The sequence below is a fragment of the Macrobrachium rosenbergii genome, chromosome 55, assembly GCF_040412425.1.
Source record: "Macrobrachium rosenbergii isolate ZJJX-2024 chromosome 55, ASM4041242v1, whole genome shotgun sequence".
Classification (NCBI taxonomy): Eukaryota; Metazoa; Arthropoda; class Malacostraca; order Decapoda; family Palaemonidae; genus Macrobrachium; species Macrobrachium rosenbergii.
In genome coordinates this window covers 91,591,614-91,608,648 of record NC_089795.1, presented here as the reverse complement: position 1 = coordinate 91,608,648, position 17,035 = coordinate 91,591,614, and the positions used below count along the sequence as shown (strand labels likewise).

The window sequence follows — 17,035 nt, the reverse complement described above, 5'->3', positions numbered from 1 at the left end:
GTATGATGGTTAATCAATTTTATGTGAATTAGTTTTTTTAAAGGAGAACTGTAAGCAATTCAGATGGTAAAATGGTCAAGTGTCTTTGCTGTTGGCAATTGTAAAATACAGCATTGCGCTGATGTGATGTATTGTACATACGCACTGAATATTTGCACAATTTCACATTTCAAGAAATCTGTTTGTCTGTGATATTTTGAGGTTTCAGTAAATGTTTTTGATACTTTCTGCCCTCAGAATGGATGATTTTGCATTAGTTTTTCCCTCAGGAACTTTTTATGGTGTACAATAATACTCAAGATTTCAAGAAGCTTGCTTGTTAATTGTATTTTAGCTTTCAATGTGTCTTATTCTTTGTGTCCAGGAAACTCATTGCTTTTGTGATGCATTTAGTTGCAGAAACGCTGTTGGTATGTCATGTTCTTCTTCCAGAAGGTCTGTTAGGGTGCCTTATAGTTTTGATGCTTTTCCCGTTAGGGTGTCTATTAGTTTTTATTGGTTTCATAATGAGCGAAAAGTTTGTAGTAATTTTTGCAGTCAGCTTTTGTGCTGGTCTCCTTAAGTTTGTCAATTTCATCAGTTTTTTTCCAAGAGAATATGCAATTTTGTGTGTGTGTGTGTTTTTTTTTGTCCTGGAAGTCTATTTGCCTGTGAGTTTTGTGATTTTTTTTTGGCTATAAAGTCTGTGAATATGTGGCCTTTAGTGAAATGCAATTTAGCATGATTATTTTTTAGAGAGCCTGTGAATTTGTTTGTTATAGAAAGAAAACAAAAAGCTGTAATTTTGTGTTTTCTTTGAATGGAAAGTCTGTTACTATTCATTTTTTCTTTTCACCTGAAATTCCTTTTGGTTGTCATTATTTTGCTAGAAAGTATGGTAGTTTGTTTCTTTGCCTAGGAAATCTGTTAGTTTGTCTGTTTCTTTGCCTAGTAAAGCTGTTAGTTTGTCAGAGTATTTTGTTCAGGATGTCTGTCAGCCTATGTAATATTCGTTTTAGAAAGTCAACATGAATGTGTGACCTAGAACGTCAAATAGCTGTTGAATTTTCTTTAGAATGTCAGTTAGTTCATGAGGTTATTTACTCTTGAATATCCGAAGCTTGTGACAGTTTTGCCACAGAACTGTGTTTGTTTGGGAGAGTTTTTTCTTTTTGCCTAGTTCAGGAGAGTTGTCTAGTCAGTCTGTTTGGTGTGTTTATTGTCTAGAAAGTGTGTAGGCAGTCCCCGGGTTACGGCAGGTGTGCTGTAAGTCGGAAAACTCTGTAACCCAGAACATCAGTGCTGTAATCCTAGTTATGGTGCCATAACTTCAGGACGTCAGCCATAACCAGGAACCAATTTTTTTATTAATATATTTGAAAAAAGGCCATAAGTATGGGACGCCGTAAATCAGAGTCGCCATAACCCAGGGACTACCTGTAAGTTCTTGAGTGTGCATTGGTTAGAAAATTGTTAGTTCTGAGTAGATTTCTTTTTCTGCCGAGGGAGTGTCGGTTCAGAAGAATTTTTTTTCATAGAACGAGTTATATCAGTCTGGAAGTTTGAATTCCTAAGAAGGTGCCAAAATTCCAGGGTGTTTTTTTTTTGTTGGAAAGTGTAAAGTCTGGGATCTTTCCTAGACAGTGACCCCCAACTGTCTTAAACTGGTATGTATCCACCTTTGCACCGTGTTTAGTACAAGCCAGTTTGGGATTACCATAAAACCATAAACAAAAGACTGTAAATATCATAAAGACAATGACCCCCAAGAAACATTAGTCTTAGATAATGACCCCGAAAACCCTTGGGGGTCACTATCTATGAAAGATCCAAGTTTGGGAGTGACCCAGAAAGCTTATTATCCCATGAGAATTTTGCTTGAAGTTTGGGGGTGTTTTGCCAGGAAAATTCGTCAACTCTGGGGTCTTCTGCCCATGAAGCCTAGAAAATGGCAGTCTGGAGGACTTGTATTCTTGTAAAGGAACTGATAGTTTGGGAGGGTTTCTTTTATTTCCTTTTTAGAAAGGCTTTTGATTCAAGTTTGTTTTTCAGGGAATTCTTTTAGTTTATGGCCTTTAGCTGAGAGCCTGTTGGTTTGTGAGTTCTCCACCTAGAAGGTGTCAATTTACAAATTTTTGTTTGGAGAGTCTGTTTAGCTGGTCTGCATCGTACATTATTTTAGGCAGTTTTTAATAGAAAGTGTTTCTTCATTTTTTTATTCCTTGCATTAAAGTATTTTACCTGATAGGTGTACTAGTTTAGCAATGACACTTTGCCCCAAAAGTGTGTTAGCTTACCAGTGTTTGCTTTTCTAAGAAAGTCTGATCGTTTGGGAGGAGCTTTCTTTGTCCAGTGTGTGTGTGTTAATTTTCAACTCTTTGGCATAGAAAGTGTCTGTATGGGTGAGTTTTTATGCCTGGAAAAATGTAAGTTGTGGAAATTCAATATTTAGAAAGTGTGTCTGCTTACGGTTTTTTCTTATAAGTGTAATTGTTCTGGACAGTTTTTCTGTGTTTAGAAGGTACATCATTTCAGGAGAGTTTTTTTCCTTGAAAGTCTGTCAGTTCAAAATCATTTTTGTCTAACTGCAATGGCAAGAATGTTGGTGTAGCATTCTTTTGAATATTTTGAGTGTATGTACAAGGATAACTATCGGCAAGAAGAATTAGGAGTCCAAGAACTGGAACAGGAATAAACAATGGTGTGTGTCTTGAAATAAGGTAAAACTGATAAAACACTACTGTTAGAAATAATACCATCTACCATTTTTCTGACAAATAAAAAAAAACTGGGTAAAATTTGGTGAATTTTATGAGTTCACATAAAATATGTGATCCTTTTTTATAGAAATGAATGATCCAGGTCTGAATCTCCTAAATGTTGGCATAGAAGCCAAAGTTATGGGAAACTAATCGTGTCAGCAATTTGGTCTAGCATTTTAAGGAAGAAAAGTCTTCAGAAGTAACATATAAGGAAGAAACTGTTAGCGTCCCCGAAAGTTTTTTTCTTAACCATTACATGTTGACCAGGGCTGTACCAGTGGTAAATCTGTTTTGATGATCAAAATGCAAAAGTCAATGTCCATTGTTTAGTAGGCCTGTGGTGGTGATCTGTATAAAACAAGAGTTTTATAGAATTGTAGCAATTTTTATAGTCTTGTATCCCTGTTCTAGTGAGCAGTATAAAAACAGCAGCAATTTTTATAGTCTTGTAACCCTGTTCTAGTGAGCAATATAATGCAGCAATTTTTATAGTCTTGTATCCCTGTTCTAGTGAGCAGTATAAAAACAGCAATTTTTATAGTCTTGTAGCCCTGTTCTGGTAAGCAGTATAAAACAGCAATTTTTACAATCTTGTAGCCCTGTTATATAGAAAAATATAAAACAGCAATTCTTATAGTCTTGTATCCCTGTTCTAGTGAGCAGTATAAAACAACAATTTTTATAGTCTTGTAGCCTTGTTCTAGTGAGCAGTATAAAACAGCAAATTTTAAGTCTTGTAGGCTTGTTTTAGTCAGCTGTATAAAACAGCAATGTTTATGGCCTTGTAGTCCCTATTCTGGTATTCTAGTGAGCAGTATAAAACAGCAATTTTTATGGTCTTGTAGCCCCATTATAGAGAAAAATATAAAACGGCATTTTTTAAAGTGTTGTAGCTCTGCTCTATTGAGAAGTATAAAACAGGAATCTTAATTCGTGACTCTGTCCTGATGTAGGCTAAAAGTGTGAAAAAGCTATTTCTACAGTTTTGTACCTCTGTCCTGGTGATAATATAAAAAAATTGGCTTGTACTGGTGAGCAGGATGAAAAAGGTTTTGATTTGTAAACCTTGTTCTCGCGACGATTATAAAATTTAAGTTTTAGGGGGCATTAGATATAAAAGCACCCAAAGGAACGTGTGAATCAGGGCCCAGATATTCTTCTCTAATTACCTGGCAATGGTATGAGTTTTGCAAGGAGTTACTGCACAGAACCTAAACTGGCCTGGTGGTCCACGTGCACGGTGAAGGCTGACGTTAGTCCGACCTGCTGTCCTGCTGGGGGAGGAAGAACTCAGGGCAGGAGGACATTAGCTTTGCACGTCTCCTGCCATTTACCCGACTCAATCACTTACATTGAATGGTGCCCGGTCCTAAGAGACGACGTGGTGGTTTTTTGGGAGGTGGGGGAGGAGTGCCTCAAGGCGCGCTTGTTCCACCTGAAGGCATTTGGGTCACTTGTCTGCTTTTGGAGGGTCTGTATGTGTCATGGTGTGATTAATTGCTTTTGTTGTAACAATGACTGGAGGACGACTTGTAATTCTAAATGAAATAAAGGTCATTGAGATGTTTGCCTTAATTTTTGTGAGTCCTGTAAGTTTTTACTTTGGTTCAGAAAGGCATCTGGGGTCATGGATGAATATTCATAATTACCAAGAAAATTGTAAAAGTAATTTTTTTAATAATTACCCCCCTCCCCCCAAAAAAAATCATGTGCACATATTCTTCATCTACAGTGAAAATATTATAATATTCCCAATTTAATCCATAATTGATGTTAAATTAATTGATATACAGTCCAAGTTGATTAAATATTCCTGTGCAAAAAGACCTGTCTATTTAACTAAAAAAAAAAGCACATATTAAAAACCAGCATGTGCGTGTTTTCAAACTTCAGCAAAAATTCTTTTATTAAAAAATTGAATAGAATATTGAAAAACCAAGTAACTTAAATAACATAGAATAGAGCTAGAATATTAAAAACCAAAACTTTACAATTACAATTAAAATTTTGAAAGATATATATTTTGCAATCTTTCTTGTGACCCCGGCTGTTCGTTAGTTACATCTAATTCAAATCAGCAAATAAATGAGACTCCGAGAAAATAGCTCATTAACTGGGTAACTGGTGTTTCACAAGTTAGAATCAAACCGCAATTATGTCAACAAATTCAGAAGTGAAAGGTTAACCAGGAAAGAGTATTTGAATAGAGAGGAATTATAATAAGTGTGAAGTTGGTCATTCTAGTTTACAAAATTCAGTTAGCTGAAACAATCTTATGAGTATTTTTCATCACCGAAAGGTGGTTCAAAGCAGCACATTTTCTGATATATTAGCATTTTACGGTTAAATTTCCAATCAAGTAGCCAGTCCTGTTGGTATAATCCCATGTCCTAAACTAGGGCTATACTAAGTATTTTTAGTCAACTCCATAGGAAAAAATTGGGTCAATTTCTCATAAATATCTCTGAAAACAAGGATAAACATCACTGTCAAGTTATACGAGTACATTGTCTTGTAGAGAATTAAGTCAAGAATTCTTTCGGCTACGATGTCAGTAGTACAATGGCTAAGATGCTCGAGAATATAATTATTGTAGTCAATGTCTTGTAATCCTGTTCCTGTTTTCTGTGAGGTTGGATACAAACCCCATTTTCTTTAACATGACGTGGGAGAATCAACCATCCTTTCAAAACCTCAAGGAAAAACTGGAATCGGAATATAGGAATGGGTGTCAAAATCCCCTAGAGTTTCAGTATGTTATTCGTAGAGGAACTGAACTAGGGGTGAAATCATACTTCAACAGAACAACAAAATTCTGGTGGCAAAACTCTACGGGTTTCCACGCCATATTTCGTATGACATGTCTATCAAGTATACGTTTCACAGCCATATAAGTGTAACCGCAATCTATAGGCTTGTCTCAGTGGTAACTTAACCCAGTTCCCCCTTGAACTTCCTGTGCATAGCTTGTTCTCTTTGATTTAGTTCTTTAGCAGTGGTAGGGAGAACGGGAAAACATCTAGGAAGAGCATGCAAGGAAGAAAGACCTTTTCCCATCTCGCCTATCAGCTGTCAGCTTAGAAAGCCAGTTCTGAATCAAGTCTCAAGAACAGGTTCTGACTGGGTGCCTTCTGCTGAGGACACTTAGCTCTCCTCGGGTCATTGCAGTGCTGGCTCCAGTGGGGTTAAAAAAAAAAATAATTTCAATTTTTTGTTTATTGTTACGAGTAACCACCCCCAATTCTCTAATTGTTTTTTTGGTTTTAAATAAAAGACTGTCCGGTTAATTACCGTTTTTATTCTCCCTTCTTTCAGTAGTACAGTGGAGTCAGTTCCTTGCAGAAACCGACTTTAGACCCAACAGTATTGTTCCTTCATTGAATGTCTCTATGCAAGCTAGTTATACAATTTTGCTGAAGTGACTGCATGAACCAAACATAACACTGTTTATTACAGATGTCTAGCAATCTAACTAACTTACAAATTCTCTCATCTCGTGAAAATTATAATTTTAATTAGTTTTACTTTGGTCCTGTCTTGCTCTTTTGAGTTTAGCAAGTTTCCTGTACAGATGAAATACTCTCATCCCGTGGAAACAATTATAATTTTAATTAGTTTTACTTTGGTCATATCTTGCTCTTGTGAGTTTAGAAAGTTTCTTGTACAGATAAAATCATCTCTGTGGAAACATACAATTTCTTTATACCTTGCTCTTGTGAGTTTAGAAAGTTTCTTGTACAGATAAAATTTCCAATACAATTTTTCCAGGTTTAATGTACCCCTTTGGTGGGAATGATTCCTACTCTCTTTCCATGAGCTATTACAGAAGATGAAGGGCCAACATCATCATCTGCTAGCCTTTTCCACACAAACACAGGACTTACACTTTAGTGAATTTCTCATTCTCGTTAAGTAATTAGTACTTTATCTTATTCCTAAAGAGCCTTTAACTGAATTTTATTTATACAACACTAAGAACCAGGCTTGCTAATTCGTCTAAATATATACAGGCCAAGGCGTAGATGATGGTATAGAAATAAGAAGTTAGCTTCCAGATTCTGGTAAAGCAGGAAGGAGGGTCGAAGGGAGTAAAGGTATAACAGGGAGGTGGTAAGGACAAAACTGATGATTTAGGGTAAGTGGAGCCAGAGGAAAGCAAGAAAATGTCTGGGATGTCGTACTGGATGAGGAGACATTAAAGTACATTAAAGAGAATAAGCAGTAGGGGAAAAATAGGAAGGCTGAGGGAATACTTTGAGGTAATGCTAAATGAAAAGACTGTATAAATGTAGGATGCTACTATGATATAGGGATCAGAAAAGAATGTGGTGTCTTAAGATACTGAGGGAGTTCCTAATTGCTCCTGGAGAGCCAATCACTTAAGGGTTGACTAGAATACAGAAAAATATCAACAACATCCAACAGTTTAGACAGACGACAGATGCAACAATATCAATTTGCACAGGACTGGTCCAGAGGGTTTTTTCTTGAAGTATATTAGTAGTTTTATAAAATTGCGAGTCCATAAGAACTTAGTAACCTATAAACTGAAAATGATGACAGCCATTATTACTGAAACTGAATGAATATTCATATGAAACCAACCTAAAAGGTCACAAAACATAATACCCTATGTGAAATATGGAAAATAATGAAGAGTATAACAAAAACAAATGAATTCCAAAAGGGGTCAGTAAACAAATATATACAAATGTGAATAACAATAAAAGTCTAAAATTCTGGACGGAAAATTATAATAAAACAATTCTGTATATACGAAGGAAAAGGCACTTTATATTGTAAAAAAAAAATTAGAGGAGAAAGACTGCATGTATTGAAATATGGGTGATTGTGGTAGCAAGGTTGAAAAGTTGCTACAATGAACAACTAAATGAGAAAAGTATCGAACGAAGAGGCAGCAGAAACTAGATTCACTGAGGAAATGTTGGTGCTACAGTATGTCTTAACACAAGATCTAGAGAGGAGACAGATGCAGACACGTCCCAGAAAATCGAAGTCAGAAATGGAGTTCCTCAAGGATACACGTTCAGCCCATCGCTGTTTACCACGGTAATAGGGGAAGTTAACAAAAAATGAAGAAATTAAGGCCCCCAGGAGCTTCTGTACCCAGATGGGCGTTATCAGCAGATTCAAGGAAAAGGTGTTGAAACTATTCGAAAGATGAAAGGGTGGAAATGGAGGGCAGAGAAACGAAAATAAAATCATGAAAAACTACAGTTGTGTCGACAGGAATGAAAACAAATGGTAAGGAATGCTCTGGAAAATGGCCACATAGAATCTGTGGGCATGAAGTAGGCTGTCGTAATAGGATAAATGAGCTTCTAATGAAGAAATGAAGGAGGATTCTTCTACCATGAACAGACAGATCTTGAAGGAGATATGGCATGTACCCATGACCATAGTATATATTTTCACATTGCATGCTGCCTGAACTAAATTCTTGCATCTAAGCTAAAGGATTTAACAATGACAACATACCAGCAAAGTTAATCACAAAGAAATAATCACTATCACTAACCAGTACACATTTTCCTATACTTTTCTTTGCAAATTGCATTATGGCAACTTTGCAAAGCTTATTTTAAAAACACTAGTTTACTTTGTACATTAATCTTTTCATTGACTACTACTGTAGAAACAAACCCTTTATTTTTACTTGTGCTTAAACGCGCTGTTTTGAGCAGACAAACCGAATATCTACGAAAAGGCGAGTCCCAGATCTGTGCAGAAAGCTCCCCTTCCTCAAATCTGTTTGTGGACACGTAATTTTAACCAATCAGAATAGCTGGGAGGAGTCAAATCTGTTTGTGGACACATAATGCGAGCCAATCAGAGTAGCTAGGAGGAGTCAAATCTGCTTGTGGACACACAATGTGAGCCAATAAGAGTAGTCAGGGGGAGTAAAATCTGTTTGTGGACACAATGTGAGCCAATCAGAGTAGCTGGGAGGAGTCAATGTTTCTATGGACATGAGTATGCACCAATGAAAACAGCTAGGAGTTAAAACTTATCAATGGACAAGAAATGTATTCCAATCAGAGAAGCTGGTTCACCCCAAGTGAAATGAATGTATGTATGTATATAAAGAAGTACACAATTACACAAAGGAATGAAGTAGAGGGGAACAGATAAAAGAACGAACAAACAGAGGTCATCTTGAGCATGTGTTTACACAATGTCTATGCAGTCTGCTACGAAATAAAATAGGCAAAAATAAAATGTTTACTTTGAGGGTGAACCAGTTGACACATGAGAAAGGGCAGTAAGAAGTGGAGTACAAGAACTCCAAGTTTTGTATCTACAAAATTAAAAATTAAATTTTATATTAAGCATGTCTTACACAAATAAAAGACCTCTCATTTTTATGTATGTTGTACAGCTATTCAGGCGACAGACAACCTGCTGTCACAGAAAATGAGCCACAGTTCTTGCAGAACAAGCTTATCAGGCCTCCACAGAACTGAAAACCATGTTGAAAGAAAGAGACTAATCATCTAACAGCAATAAAAGACAAAGACAAACAAACAAACTACAATAAGACAGGGAAATTAAGAAAATAGTACATGATACCTCGAAGCAGAATTACAGCCTCATTTTACTGAAACTTATGAGTATCAGCATCGGTAATACTGGCAGGAAGACCGTGTTACTGTTTAACAGCAGGGTAAAGTAGGTAGCCAGTTCCTTTCCTCTAGTAGCCCTAGGTAATATGACGTTTACATTGTTTAACCTCCTGGTGCCTACATCAGAGACCAACACTTGGACTATCTCCTTACCTCTCAACAGTACATATCGAAATCAACACAGACAGTCTCAGGGCACTGACACACGAGAGAGAGAGAGAGAGAGAGAGAGAGAGAGAGAGAGAGAGAGAGAGAGAGAGAGAGAGAGAGAGAGAGAGAAATGTGCAAGCAATGGAAGAGGGACATATCGTTGTCGTGTTAAAAGCCTTATGTCAGTATGATGTAATTTTAGCAATTAATTCCATTTTTTGCATGTATATATTTTCACCCAACCATGCTGTTATGTACCAGAGAAATAGCAATAATGGGGGAAAAATGAAAGCATAGGCCTAAGAGCACTCAAACTCCAGAAAATATGTTCGTTGGACTTTTGAGGAGATTAACATCATCATCATGAGAATAATCATCTAAACAGGATTGCAGGAATGCAGGATGGGTGGCGGATGTACCCAAGTATCCTATTTATCATAGGTCTATGCTTAAAACCAGCTTTGCACATGTCGAAATATCCGTTTTTATCTTAGGCCTATTCCTATGATATTAAGTGCTACTGTGACATGATTTATCCTTGTAATCATAGACCTAGTCTTAAATGTTACAATACTATGATGAAGAGCTTATTATCCAAGTGCTCTTTTTCAGTTGCCAATTCCTACAATTACTGACTGGACAAGAAGAAAGGCCCAAAAAATTAAATAATGCTCCAGATAATTTACAAAAGAAAGTCCTGAGTGTCAGATCTATAAGTACTTTCTTTCAGAGAGGATTGCACGTCAGATTAAACAGGGGAATTCTCCAAGCAGAAGAAGCAGCATCAATTGACAGCAATGGTTTTGCTTGTTACACCATCAGTTCAAGCACCTGGTTTGTCTTCTCTCACTGTGCTTCAAAACACAAGTAAAAAGTAAAACGTTTGACAACCTTATCAAAACACACAACCAGAGAATTTGTTATTTCCTTCTGTACATATTTCTCAAACCATTCTCATTGTTTGAAGAATGTGTTAGAATGGAATTCCTTCTCACGATGCACAACAAAATATATGGTACTATAACAGAAAAAAAGCAAAAGATTGCTGAAGAATTGTCCAGTAATTTAGTCAGGAGAATCCCAGAGTTGATGGACGAACTAATCTTCTTCAAACAGGTCTGATTTCCCTGAAAAATAAAGAGCATAGTTTAGTATTTATGAAGATTTGTACTCACTCATAGATTTATTTTGTTCACACAAACTTTTCCTGTCTAACTAACTCGGGATATTACTTTCAAGGTACTGAATACTTCAAATTCCTGTCAATGAATTTCGAAAATATACAAATCTCTGATTATATTGCTCCAAGATACAGCTTGGGATCACCCTCATTTATGACCCAGACCAATCTCCTTTCAATATGACACTTCATAAAGCAGGGTTCCCAACCTTTTTGTTCTTCTGCACCCCCTTGGGCTTGGGCATTTTTAAAGATTCATGTGTACCCCTAAAAATTGAGGATAAAAAAGAAAAACAATGAAACTGATATTGTGATATAATTTTATTTTGATAACTGTTTGTGTAGAGTAAAGCTTTGCTTACTAAAATGAGGAAAATAAAAGACAAGACATTGCAATCTCAGTGCAGTACTGGCTACTCTCTCAGATCCAATGTACCCCCTGAAGAGTACAAATGTACCGCTGGGGGTACATTTACCCCAGGTTGGGAACCCCTGTATATAAAGAATATTAATGCAAGAATGCTTTCCTTGACAATAATTCAACAAGATCAGACATCAGAACTGGGACTATTCTCTATTCGTAATAAATTATACAGTTTTATACATCACAGTGTCTGTCATTCAGTTAAACTTCTACTATTTCGTGGAACTGGACCAAAGAGTTCTGACTTTAATGAAAAAATCAGAATGGAAGGTCCTAAAAAAATAGTTATTGACACCCAAGTGGTATAGAGAAGGTTAAGGGAACGAATGAAAAGTGAATATAAAAAGTTTGTCAGTTTCTGCAAAATAATAATTGCTCATTGAAATTCCAGTTATCAAAATCTAGGTTAACTGACCTTTAAGGTATTTATGCTACACACTTTTTCTTTATACAATATCTGATAATAATAGGTGTCTTAAATGAGGTAAATATAAAGCAATTTATATTAATTCAACAAATATTGAAAACTGCACAGGAAAGGATGGGAGAGTCGCGGTCCAAATTAACCAAATGTAAAAACATTTATGATTCATGAACACAATGACTCACAAGGAAGAACCCATTCCTCATCTAAAAGTGAAAACAAACGTAAAAAAATTAAAAGTAGGCGATGACCAAATATACATGCAAAAACAATCTAAATCATAATTACCTTTATTAGGATTAAAAGAAAGCAACTCTTCAAGTAGCCCTATTTACATGATACACATTCCAAGGCTCTTGTGACATCCGGGGATGACCAAAGATGTGGCCCTCTTCCCATTGCTGAAAGGAAAATATGATGTTAAAGTTCAACTTCAACCAAAGTATAATCGAAACACAAAACAAAAAGTGAAACTAAAAATACACAAGACTGCAAGGCCAATAAATACAAATCTCTAATTTTTCCTCTACCCAACTGGCCAGATCAGGAAGACAAAATCAAAGGCCAAAAGGTCTTGAATGATCATTGACTGATTTATGAAATTTAGGTTGCCAAGCCAAGCATTGGGACACTTTCGGCCATTTAGCATCAAAGACATTGAATGCTAAAGCTGGACAGCAAATGGAGAGACCCAGGAAATAAAGGATATGAAGTATAAGGATGTAAATGACTGGGAAAAAACTCCACAGTTCCACTAAGAAGTAACAGCTACAGGCGTTGAGGAACAAGACTTGAAGAAAGGAAGTAGGAATGGAGGTAAGGTAAAATGGTAAAAATTGACCTAGTTTTGGGGGCAAATTGACATTGCAAACACCTTTTAGTAATGCCTACAGTGCATCACTTGTGGTGTGCTGATGGCATTACTCGCCTACGGGATGCATCACAATACTTCCAGCAACTATGAAATGCCACAACAAAACACATTTCCATCAGAATCTCCAGTTAAAAACCAAACATTTTTTTTAGTTTAAGAAGATAGTTCCTTAGGTACAACTAAAACTTAGGGTCTATGTGGCAACAGGCTGTAAGAGCCATTTGAGCCCCGTGTTAATGAAATTTACGTTGGGTCAGTAGCATTGATAAATAATGCCCTGCGTTTGGAATTCACAAGATGGACCCAGGGACCAGTTATTTTATGAAATCTTTAAATCAATTTTTGATGGGTCACTTGTTTGTAAAGCATTGATAAATAATGCCCTGCATTTCGAATATACAATGACGTAATTACGAGACGACTATGTATAATATATATATAATATATAATATATATACCAGTCATAATTTTATTCTTCCCACCACCATATATTTAAATATATATATTTTATAAACAATATATATATATATATACGTCTCCTATAACTTGTATATATATATATTGTCCCACCATTCTACAGATAACAAATAAATAATATATATATATCTATATATATATATATATATATATATAATATATATATATATATATATATATATATATATATATATATATATATATATATATATATATATATATATATATATATATATATATATATATATATATAAATATATATAAATATAATATATATATATATATATATAATATATAATATATATATATATATATATATATATATATATATATATATATATATATATATATATATATATATATATATATATATGTGTGTGTGTATATATATATATATATATATAAATTATAATAGATGTGCGTGTGTTTTGTGTGTGTCTGTGCCAGCATAAACGCATTGAGCAATTTCAGCTAAACTTGGTATACATATGACTTACTATCTAGAAAAGAATACTGTGTGGGTAAGACATCACTAGCACTAGCACTAAAGGGCACTAAAGGGGGTGGGGTGGGAAGGGCTTCCCTGAAACAGGGCTGATTTTGCCCGTAGACTTAGTAACCAAATAAACTCGACGGGTTTATCATACCCCATTTCGGTATACATATGACATTCAACACTTATGAAGGTTAAAACATTTTTGGCTAATTAAACATAGCTGACACGAGCAACACACACATATACACAAACACACACAAATCCTTGATGCAGAAATGTTTGAAGCTAATCACTGCCACTAACTCAGCATGTGCAAATTCAAGAAACACATTTTTAAGACAAATATGATCACTCTACATAGTAAAGACGGCATACCCAGTATCCAGAATCACCATGAGAAATTATAGGAAAACTGAGTATTAACCCAGTATGTATCCACCTACGTGTCACCTCAGAGGTGCTAGTACTAAACATGGCGGAAGCTCAATGGGACGCCGTGTTTAGTATCTTTAGATAACTATTATCCCCGAGGGGCTAGTACTAAACACAGCATCCCATTGAGTTTCCGCTATGTTAAAACCTTGGAGGTGATGCGTAGGTGGATGCATACCAGGTTAATACGGGAAAAGTTAAGTATACCTTAGTTTTACCAGACCACTGAGCTGATTAACAGCTCTCCTAGGGCTGGCCCGAAGGATTAGACTTATTTTACGTGGCTAAGAACCAACTGGTTACTTAGCAACGGGACCTACAGCTTATTGTGGAATCCGAACCACATTATAGCAAGAAATGAATTTCTATCACCAGAAATAAATTCCTCTAACTCTTCATCAGCCGGCCGCGGGAATTGAACTCCGGCCCATCGAGTGACAGTCTGAAGCTCAACCGGCTCGGCCAACAAAGGACTTAAACTGACAACATCAGGTCACACCTAACACTAGAACTTGAAGCAAATCATCATTGTGCAAAGGCAGTGGAATGCCATGGAATGAATGAATCATTAAATGGAGGCTATAAAGCTAAGCACTAGGGCACTTCCAGCCATTCAACACTTCCAAGGACAGTGAAAAGGACTTGAGTGGTTGGATAGCATGAAGAGATCCAGAAAATAAAGCAGGTGAAGTACAGGGATATGGAAGGTGGAACCAGGAGAAAACCCTACAGTTGCAATAAGAATTGTCAGAGGCTAGACTTTAAAATGGAAGAAGGGAAACGTGAATGGATATGAAGTAAAATTTTAAAAGTGGGTGCAACCAGGGGGCAAAGGGACTAGGCCAAAGAGCTTTTAGCAGTGCCTGCTGTTCACTATGTGAGGTGAACTAACGACACTAAACCCGTATGGGGTGATTACTATAGACAATTGGCAAATTTCGTGCTAAAAACACAATGCTTCATGGTACCAGGAATCAACCACAAAACTCTTAACTACAAATGCAATGAGAAGTGTACACAGTACATATCTGAAACAAGCAACGACAGACCTAATTTGACTGGTGGAATCTGGGGTGTATCAGACTGACAGATGCTAGGTAAAACCACCAATAGAAAAATATTAAAACATCAAACTTACTTTCAATGAATGAATTATAGCCCTCACTAACTAATCAGGCTTTGTCACCACCAGACAGGTAGTACCCAACATCAACTCTGTTGGTAAGAAGAGTCCAGAGGTCCACAAGGAGCTTCTTAAACTCTTCAATACTTTACCACACGTATAGGGCGCATGCTTTTTTCAGACAAAGACCCCCATGCTGCTATATGGCAGCTTGGTTTAAACCAAGCTGAGCTGGTGCCAAAGGTTAAGGAAGGTTCACTCTGTAATTGGTGGCACTCTAGGTCGCTAGCCAGGTAGTGCATAGCACACCAGGTTAGGTTAGGTTACGTTAGGAGGGGTCCCTGTAATTTTCCTTGACCTATTTCATGGTTTTTGTGGTAGATACGTGTACTGTTCAGATGCTGTTCTGCACTTTCAGTATCATTTGTTATAAAATCACTTGATTTCACTAGAGATTTGGACCATGGAAGCACAGCATATCCACTAAACCCAACAAGCTGCCATCGTACCCCAGCATTATAAGTTTAGTACTAAAGTCAGCTAGATTCCTATCAGTGGATGATAAATATCTGACGTTTTTGTTCCATTTCTTGGTTTTGTAAGCTACCATAATAATCATGATATTTGAATAAAGACATATTAATATTTTGGAGTAAATCAATAAAATTGCAATAGTACTCTTAATTATCTAGGTAACTAAGTTATCTGGGTAAGTTTCTTAAATTATCTTGGCAAATTTCTTTAAATTACATAGGTAAATTTCTTAATTTATCTGTTAATTTCTTAAGTTATCTCAGTTAATTTCTCAAATTATCTCCGTAAATATCTCAAATTATCTTGGTAAAATTCCTAAATTATCTAGGTAAATATCTCAAATTATCTCGGTAAATGCCTCAAATTATTTCGGTAAATGTCTCAAACTATCTAGGTAAATATCTCAAACTATCTAGGTAAATATCTCAAAATAATCTCGGTACTTTTCTCAAATTACCTGACCTGCATTGCATTATTTACACCATATTTTCTATATTGTTCAGTAAAAAAATTTTATTACTAAACGATATCTCCACGGGGACTATTGACTGATGGGTTTATGGCTACTAAAACTGGCGTCACAATCCGTGCGGAGCCCTTCTGTAGAATTATTGTTCAATCAAAATAGCCATCGTAGACAATGTCTGCCAGATAAGTCTAAAATACAGGGTGAGCTTGGGTCTACCTTGTCCTAAAGCTCGCATGACCCTGAGTATTAGATCGGCAAGAGCTTCTTGTCTACCTTAACATGCAATACCTAGTCACAGACTGCTGCCACATATGAATCACTGGGTACATTTAAGCCAAGACATTACCTTTGTGGTAAAAGCTAGATTTCAATGCAGGTATTTATACGTATTACCCAGCTATTGCCTTCAGAAAGACCTCAGCGCCGTAAATGAGGCATAATAAACCTTTAAACCCTGAGGCGTTACCTTTGTAGTGGTGGCCTTGAAGCTTGTCAGTAATTAGGCTGAAGTTCCAATGTTTTAGACGAAATCACGCACATTTCCGTCTATGGTTACCTCAGTTTTCATCTTGAAATGCTGGATTGATGCGCAGGAAAACCACGAGAATGAACGAATGGACTTTGTGCCATCAGGACGAGCGCTGGAAAATCACAAATGTAAAGCGTGTCGGTTTAGCTAATGGCCGCCGTCCGAATGGTAATTACAAGAACAGAGAAAGACGGCCTTCTGAGTCTTCTTCCTCTTCTATTTTAGCATCGAGATTTGGCTCTCAGTAGCGGAACCATTGTTCACTCTTGTTTTTGAGACCAAGAAAAAGGGAAAATCCAGGCATTAGCTGTTACTTTAGCATCGAGATTTGACTCTCAGTAGTAGAACCAATTTTCCCTTTTGTTTATGAGACCAAGAAAAAGGGAAAATCCAGATATTAGCTGTTATTTTAGCACCGAGGATTGGCTCTCAATAGTGCAATTAACGTTCTCTCTTGTTTTTGAGACCAAGAAAAAGGGAAAATCCAGGTATTAGCTGTCACTTTAGCATCGAGATTTGACTCTCAATAATGGAACCA

At 36.3% G+C, this 17,035-nt stretch overlaps 1 long non-coding RNA gene across 1 annotated transcript; it reads right to left on the bottom strand.

Moving 5' to 3' along the window:
• Positions 1–9,158: 9,158 nt before the first annotated feature.
• LOC136835654 (uncharacterized) lies at positions 9,159–16,697 on the bottom strand. Its single transcript, XR_010852227.1, has 3 exons — positions 16,435–16,697; positions 11,852–11,964; positions 9,159–10,662 (listed from the first exon to the last, which is right to left on the bottom strand). It is a non-coding gene; the product is annotated as an uncharacterized lncRNA (long non-coding RNA).
• Positions 16,698–17,035: the final 338 nt, after the last annotated feature.